This window comes from Bubalus bubalis, chromosome 10 (genome assembly GCF_019923935.1).
Source record: "Bubalus bubalis isolate 160015118507 breed Murrah chromosome 10, NDDB_SH_1, whole genome shotgun sequence".
Lineage (NCBI taxonomy): Eukaryota > Metazoa > Chordata > Mammalia > Artiodactyla > Bovidae > Bubalus > Bubalus bubalis.
In genome coordinates this window covers 26,756,059-26,763,013 of record NC_059166.1, presented here as the reverse complement: position 1 = coordinate 26,763,013, position 6,955 = coordinate 26,756,059, and the positions used below count along the sequence as shown (strand labels likewise).

At 43.2% G+C, this 6,955-nt stretch overlaps 1 long non-coding RNA gene across 1 annotated transcript; it reads right to left on the bottom strand.

Annotated features, from left to right (window-relative positions):
• Window positions 1-3,713: 3,713 nt before the first annotated feature.
• On the bottom strand, window positions 3,714-6,406 carry LOC112587397. The gene is made up of 2 exons (XR_003111879.3): window positions 6,273-6,406; window positions 3,714-3,944 (listed from the first exon to the last, which is right to left on the bottom strand). It is a non-coding gene; the product is annotated as an uncharacterized LOC112587397 (long non-coding RNA).
• Between the last annotated feature and the right edge of the window lie 549 nt (window positions 6,407-6,955).

Genomic DNA, 6,955 nt, shown 5'->3' with positions numbered 1-6,955 from the left:
CCCTCACAAGGGCTGATTTCAGCTGAATACTCAGTATTATTGACACAAAAAACTCAGGGCACAAAAAATGTATCTAGTCTGTCTTCCTGGTTTCTGTTTTTCTTCCTTGTCTACTGCAATTCTATTTGAGAATGAGAATTCAGTGTGGCCCCAGTTATCGGAAATCAGAGGCTAGAATCAGAAAAAAGACTGCCTACTAAAGACTATGTGCCAAAGGATGGCACCCAAACCTGGTGGCTTTTGCTGTCTTTTTGGAGCTGTCACCAGGAGCCAGAGTTAATGAAAGATGTGAATCTGACCAAGCAGATCTCTCCTTGCTCAGAAAATTGAATGCACATATGAAAGCATTGATGGTCAATATCAGCACATTAGTAGAAGCACGGAGACTGTGCTGGCAACATGCCAGGCTTTTAAGGCTATTGGTGGGGGAGGGAGGAGTTAAGCAGCAGGAAAACAGCCAATCCATATGTAGTTCTCTTCTATCATCTTAATCATCTACCTCATATACAATGCCTGGGTGAATAAAGTGAGAAAATCATTGTCTCCATGGTTATGTTACAGGGAGGCTATCCTGGGACCAATGAGTGTCTAAAATTTAGCCCCTCTTCCTCAATGTTCTAAAGAGTTTGTCTATAGACAACTGCTGTCTATAGAAATCTTTGGCGCAATCTCATGGGTGAGAGATATTTTGTATAAAAGATAGATGGATGACTTGTACTGGATGGTACCCTTTGTGGGGGAATGCTCTTCTCCCAGATTGACATGTGGCTATTTCCTTCTTATTACATAGGCCTGAGTTTATAGAGCATTGCCTCACAGAGGACTTCTCTGAGCACTCTACCCAGTCACTCTGTAAGACACGTTTTATTTTTATTACTACCTGCTCTCTTCTCTTTTGTTTTGTGCGTTCTCTGTGGTCTGTCTCCCTGTCTCTGTCCTGAAGGTCTACACAAGTGGTGACTGGATCAGGTTCATTACTATTTCCCTGTGTCTAGAACATGTCACGACAATGGTAGGTTCTCAATAAATGCTGACGGAATAAGAGAATGAGTAGATAAATGAGTGGTCCATTGTAGGTATATTCTGCCAGTGTTGAATGATTGGTTTTCCAGGGAAAATTATCTGGGCTGAATAGTCATACTCTTATGCACCAGAGTTTCCAGACTGGAGGCCTTAGGCTAGAGCTTAGGGACAGAGACCCGGAGGCACTGAGCAAGAACTGTTCTGATGAAGGACAGAGTCTGGCAATGAGAGAACTGGGGAAAAGAGTGAGTAGGATTGCAACCCAAAAAATGTCAGCCCTGGATGCTGGGGCTGGGAGTAACCACCCTACCAGCTACCACTTCCCTGTTTCTATAGCACCTGTGGGCTTCCCAGGAGGCGCTAGTGGTAAAGAACCTGCCTGTCAATGCAGGAGACATAAGAGACATGGGTTCGATCCCTGGGTCAGGAAGATCCGTGGAGGGGGACACGACAGCCCACTCCAGTATACTTGCCTGGAGAACCCCATGGACAGAGTAGCCTGGTGGGCTACAGTCCACAGGGTCTCAAAGAGCCAGATAAGACTGAAACAACCGAGCACACACATACAGCGCCTGGCTCAGTGGTCAACATGAAGGAGGCCCTCAAAGGTAGTTGAATCATAATTACTGGGGGTGGGGAATAAAATCTAGGAACTTTTTTGTTTAGATTGTGTGTGATTTGGAAACTGTTGATTTTCCTGAAGACTGATCACAGATTCTCAAAAAGGAACTTAAAATCTACATATTTACTCTGCCTAAGTGAGGATTAGATATTAAGTGACCTTTCTGTGAGCTGCTTGTGTCTTGTTAGCACCTACAATATAATGCTCATTATACTTGTCATTACCTTTGTATCAGATTAGCTGTGTTGTAAAATTTTATTTGATCGTAATAGCAAACTCTAAGTATGCTTAAGCTACATTTATAGAATATGAGGCTTCCTCCACAAGTGACAACAGAAACTGTTCTCAGTGCTTTATCATTATGCCTGGTGAGCTCAGACTTCAGAGAATGTGGCATATTTCCCACCTTTGTTCATTCACCAATTTATAAAGACAAAAAGGAAGACAAGAGAGCAAGCATATTGCTCAGAACTAAAGGTTGGGCAATAAAAACAGTCAGCGCAGAATACCATGCAGGACCCATTATTGGGATGTGCAAAATACAAAACCTTTGGAGAAACCCAGCAAACAATAGAGGTAGAGGAGGAGAAGGAAGAAGGGAACAATGAGGGAGAGGACCAGGAGGAGGGGCAGGTACCTCCGATCATTCTTACCTTCTTCATACAAAGGTAATTATGTTAAAATCCTACTGAAGAAGGACAGATTTCCTTTCCATTCTATTTGTGCCCTAAATTTGCAATAACAAATTTTGAGCAATTAAATGATCAGAACGCTTCCTCCCCCCAACCCCCTCAACAAGTCAAAGGAAGAATAAAAATTAGACATAAAATTACCATTTTACTTGGATAGCATTAGTCCTTTTGGTTCCCAATTACTTGTTTGTGAACATACTTTGAGTTTCACTAAATATTTTTCTTCTAGTTAATATCAGATCTTCCTGTATCTAACACTTACCCAGCTTTGTACACTAAAATGTTTTCAATAGCTTTCAAATCTTTTTTGGACAAGTTCACCAGAAGGACATCTCAGGGGAAGGAATCATATGTAAGTGATTTATTCCAGGAGAAGTGGGTAAAGGAGAAAGGGAAGTAAGACAGGGAAGAGTACAATTTCAACCTGATCCCATGGAGAATTCTGAAGTGTAACTTACGCCTTGGAATCTGTCCAAGCAGAATCAAAGGCACCAGACTTTTGTATGTTCTATTCTATAATGATTGGCTAAGGACTGAGGAATTTGTGGGGTTCGTGGAGGTGAGGGTAGTGTGTGGCGAGAGAACTTCTAGTCACTTTGAGCTGTTCATGCCTGTGGGCAGGGCCCTCCAGTGGCCAAGCAGTATTTCCAAGAAAGAAGCACAGTGTTGGGAGATGTGGACATTTCAGCCCAAGTCCAGTGGGAAGAGGGGCAAAGAAAATGTTGGCAAGGATGCCAAGGGCTCTAGGGGACTTAGGGAGTGTCTACAGCCTCTACCTTGTGTTCTCTCTGCCCCACACTGTCCATCTTTAATTCATGGCCCTTCTGAATTACACAATGTGTTCCTAACCTACATTCTCTGACACATGCAGGCCTCCTCCAGTAAAATCTTGTTGTGATCAATGACCTCTCTAAATTCTAAATGTGGTAATGGTAGTCCAGTTCTTACAGCCCTCTAGTTATTGCATGAAGTCTAAGCTCCTCAGCATGACTTGCTCTTGATCTGACCCCTGACCCCTGAACTCCTAGGGCTGCACCCAACAGCCTGGTGGAATGACTGACTGCTCTCTAACCTCTAGGATTTTATAAAGCTGTACCCACTGCCTGGAAAGACATTCACCCACCTCCTCGCCTGCTTCCTGTTACTTGTCTTTGAAGATCCCCTCCAATCTCCCTGGCTTCCCACCATACCCTGCTTGGAATACTTGTAATATTTGTCATGTTCTCTTTTCCCACCAGACTGTGAGCCTCTTTAAGAAAACACTGTGCTCTGTTCGTCTCTGCCTTTCATCATGCTGGCATTCTGTTAGAAGATAAGATGAAGTGGAGGAGGAGTGAGACTGTCTTTGCAGGCATCTGCAGGATGAACATGGTCTATGGGTTTCAAGGGTTCTAGTCTTTATGGGTTAAATCATGGGCTCTCAGCAAAGGGTGGGTCACCTCCATGTGCCAGATAACGAACTTGACATACATGATCCATGGAGTCCTCTTGCAGTAGGACTGATACACATTATGATCCAAGCCACTGATGATCACATTGTGATATCTTGACATCAAAGGGGTCTGTTCTATTTTCAGAGGGTTTCTGGCTTCCTGACCTTGTTCTACCTTTCAGGAAAAAAAACAAAAACAAAAAACATTATAGCTCCCATGTTTAATTTGGCTTACATCTGCACTGAAAGTGTCAGAGATAGTTAATCCAATTAAACATATTTATTGAAGACCTTAGACTTCAGGCAAAGACCTGGCATGGCATTGAGCTAGGTGTCAGGTATGCAAAGATGAATGAAACATGAAATCTGATTGTTATGGATCAAATTGTGTCCCCTCCAAAATTCATAGGTGGAAGTGCTACCCCTCACTTATCTTCGAATGTAACCTAATGTGGAAGTAAGCTCACTGCAGATATAATTAATTGAGGTGAAGTCATGCTGGATGGGTTTCCCAGGTGGCTCAGTGGTAAAGAATCTACCTGCCAATGAGGAGACGCAGGTGTGATCCCTGGATTGGCAATATTCCCTGGGGAAGGAAATGACACCCCACTTCAGTATTCTTGCCTGAAAAATCTCACGATCAGAGGAGCCTGACGGGCTACAGTCCTTGATGTTGCAAAAGAGTTGGCCACCACTAAGCGACTGAGCATGCGTGCTGGAGGAGGGTAAGCCCCTAATCCAATTCGGCTGGTACCTTTATAAAAAGAATGCCACGTGGCAAGACAAACGTGCACACAGGGAGAGGGCCATGTGAAGACGAAGGCAGAGATGGGGTGAAGCTGCTACAAGCCCAGGAACACCAAAGATTGCCAGCAAGCCGCCAGAAGCTAGGAGAGAGCCATGGCTCAGATTTTCTCTCACAGCCTTCAGAAGGCATCAACCCTGACATCTTGATCTCAGACTTGCAGCTTCAAGAACTGTGAGACAGTAAGTTTCTGTGGTTTAAGCCACTCAGTTTGGAGTAATTTGTTATGACAGTCCTAGCAAACTAATACACTAATCCCAATCAACAAGAGACAGACATAAAAACAGCATGTGATAACATGAGGAGACTAGCTGCGGAGATGTGTGTGAGATACAGATGCCGTCCAGAGAAGGGAGGGTTGGCTGGGAGCTCTGGGGAGGCGTGTGCAGGTGGGGTGCTGGTCTATGGAGGGTTGCCTCCAGGAGGAGTTGTTTGAGCTGGGTTTCAAAAGCTGGCAATGGTGAGGACGGATGTCTGTCTGTGTCAGTTTTGGCAGTCGCAGATAAAGTCAACTACTGTGCAATAATACCCCATTTCCTCTTAATGATTTTTGGCGGGAGCTGCGCAGAGAGGCCGGAGCAGACGTGGAAGCAGGCAGGTGGCTTTAGGGCCCCACGGTAGCAGGAATAAGCAGCCTGTGATCTTGCACCAATGGGGGTCACCCCCTCACCCCTTTCCCATCCCCCATCTCTTTGTAGCATACTCTTTGTTCTCTACTTTTTTTTTTTTCCCCCTCTGAGTAAATCTGTTTACTACCCAGAAGACAACAGGGAAGGAATAGACCAGTTGCCTGGGGCAGATGGTGCAATGTGAATAGCTGACATGCAGAAAGCAGAACTCCTCGGCTCCTATCTTCTGTTTGCTTTCTCCAGCAAAGGCTCTTCCAACTAAAGAGCATCAAATAAACATGATTAAGAGGAAGCTGAGGCACAGGTCAATGGAACAGACAGTTAGGGAACCCCTGGCTGATTTAAGTGATTTCATGTCTTCGGATCCAAGGGAATAACACTCAAAAACAAGAACTCATAGAAATAACCAATGAACCTTTGAGGAGAAACTTTTTTTTTCAGTTTTTGTTTGTTTGTTTTTTAGAAATTCTGGTTAATATAAAATGTGCCTGAGGTCTGGAGGAGGGAGAATGTTTTCTCACATTCAAAAAATACAAAGAAAAAACTCACAGAAGATACAAGTTCGTATTGAATCCCAGCAAACATGTTTTGTTATTTTATTTGACCTATCCACCTATAAACTTGCAAAATGAAAAAGAAGGAGGAAGGGGCAGAAAGAAAATGAAGGAAGGAAAGAGTTTGAGAGACAGAGAAAGAGGGAGAGAAAATAGAGCAGGAAAGACCGGGAAGAGAGAATAAGGAGTTTATTAGATTTATGAAAATTACCTTCAGTTTACAGAGTACCTACAACTCAATTTGCCTGTATTTGTGACCTCAATAATCCTGCAAAATTTCAGGACAGGCTATTAAATAAACATGATATATGTCCTGACAAAATGAAGGAGATTACTAATAAGAACCAGAGAAGGTCAATTAAGAAAAAAATCATGCTGAACTTGAAGCTTCCTTCCTTCCCAATTTCCTTGGACTTGTCTTTTCTCATTTCCCCAGAGTGGAATCTACTCTCATTTTACCCACAAATGCAGCAAAGACTCACATCAAACAGAATGCAACAGTCTCCACTTCCTACCTGCTGCTCCCTGGAAGTGAATCCTACCAGGAGAATTGGCAGTGTTGGTCATGATGCTTCCTGTGAGTCCCTGAACTGTGTTTTCAACTCTCCAAGTTCTTCATCCTATGCCTCCTGCCCTTGGTTTCTCTCCTCATGGTGACCATAAATCCTGAGCTTCTGAGTGAACCATTTCCCTTTGTTCCCATTCTGAGAATCTTCTTACTACATTTGCCCATACCAGAACTGGCTTGCTTTTGTGGGTGGTTTCTCTTAAGAGTCTGTATCCTTGATTGATGGCTGGGACCAGGAAGCCTCTGAGCAGTCTGCCTCAGATGCAGACTGTGTTTAGGGATTGCACTTGTGGAGTCTCATGTTTTCTCTCCAATTGATATCATTCCTGCCTCTTGAACTATGTCATTATTATTCCTTTATTCTATACTAATTGGACACCAACTCTTTGAAACACATTATTGCCCTAAGGTTAAAAGTATGATTGAGATTTTCATCTCTGAAAACTATCAATCAGGTCATATCTCCTCTTGCTTTAAACCTTCTAAGGTTTTTTTCTTTTCTAATTTAAAGTTACACTTGGAATAAAATCTCAACTGTTTACCACAGCGTACAAAGATCAACATAATCTGGCCACTGCCTACCTCTGTTCTTAAACACACTAAATTTATTCCTGCCTGAGGGCTTTCGTA